Genomic DNA, 1,196 nt, shown 5'->3' with positions numbered 1-1,196 from the left:
TCTTCTTAATGACTTTTTGCTCTCTTCATGTATGATGTTCTTGATGTCATCCCACAACTCTTCTGGTCTTCAATCTTTAGTGTTTAATTAATCAAATCTGTTCTTCAGATGATCTCTGAACAATTTTATATTGTTTCAGGATACAATGTTATATTTCTTTGCAGCCCTCTTAGCATTTTTCTCATTCCTGTTATTATTTGGCTTAAACTCAATTCTGTGATACAGACAGGCTCTAGACTCTGAATTAGTAGTGACTCACTCCTTTCCAAAGAAGATCTTGCATTCTGGAGCAGTGCTAAAGTCATCTATCCACATTTCTTCTCGAGTTCTGTAGTGACTACTTGGAGGCTGCAGAGCTATTCAAAAAGCCAGCTTTCATTCTCCTCCAGTTTATGCATGTTTTCTCTAGCCAAATTATTCAGTCTCTGTACTACTTCCATGGACTTTTCCTCTAGTTCTGTGGAAATCCTGGTAAGTTGATTCACATTGGCTTCTTTCATGTGTACGTTGAATAAGTACCCTTGCCATCTCAGGAGATTTTCTTCATTCAACAACCAGAACCTTATTATATATCCTGACTCAATCATCGCTTTAAAATTCTGTTCCTCTTCCTGAATCATCACAATTCTTTCTTGTTCCTCAGCTAATATGCTTTTAGCAATTTCAAGTTTCTTCCTAAGTGTGTTCAACATCTCTTAAAATAAATTCCTGTAATTCTCAGAGGCCTCTCCAGACCATACACCATATGGTGCTTATGCGCCTTGATCGTGGTGCACTTGACGCACCGTCTGATTTGGTCATCATCACAAAATAGTCGTGGTTCCAGGTGTCTCTCACAGTAGAAACCTGAGAATTTTTGCCACAAATCTGGAGTGAACCTTTGGAACATTCTGATAGATATCTCTTGATTTGGTTCCAATGTGGAGTACTCCCTGGCACCCTGTAAGTTAAAGAAAATGACCCCACCATTTCTTTGTGAGACACTGATTCTGTGTATTCTTCCTTTCTTCTTCTTCTTCTTCTTCTTCTTCTTCTTCTTCTTCTTCTTCTTCTTCTTCTTCTTCTTCTTCTTCTTCTTCTTCTTCTTTTTTTCAATTTTTAGTGTGAATTGAGTGAAGCGATACAGAGCAGATCATCAGTTTTACATTCAGCGAATCATATACTTTGTTGTATCTCAATGGTCGCATTCCCCTCCA

General features: G+C 38.0%; 1 pseudogene; it reads right to left on the bottom strand.

Moving 5' to 3' along the window:
* Positions 1–125: 125 nt before the first annotated feature.
* Positions 126–889, bottom strand: LOC102839662 (annotated as a pseudogene).
* Between the last annotated feature and the right edge of the window lie 307 nt (positions 890–1,196).

This window comes from Chrysochloris asiatica, unplaced genomic scaffold (genome assembly GCF_000296735.1).
Source record: "Chrysochloris asiatica unplaced genomic scaffold, ChrAsi1.0 scaffold00033, whole genome shotgun sequence".
Taxonomy (NCBI): domain Eukaryota; kingdom Metazoa; phylum Chordata; class Mammalia; order Afrosoricida; family Chrysochloridae; genus Chrysochloris; species Chrysochloris asiatica.
Note: the sequence above shows the minus strand (reverse complement) of the source record. Positions and strands in the feature narration are given on the sequence as shown.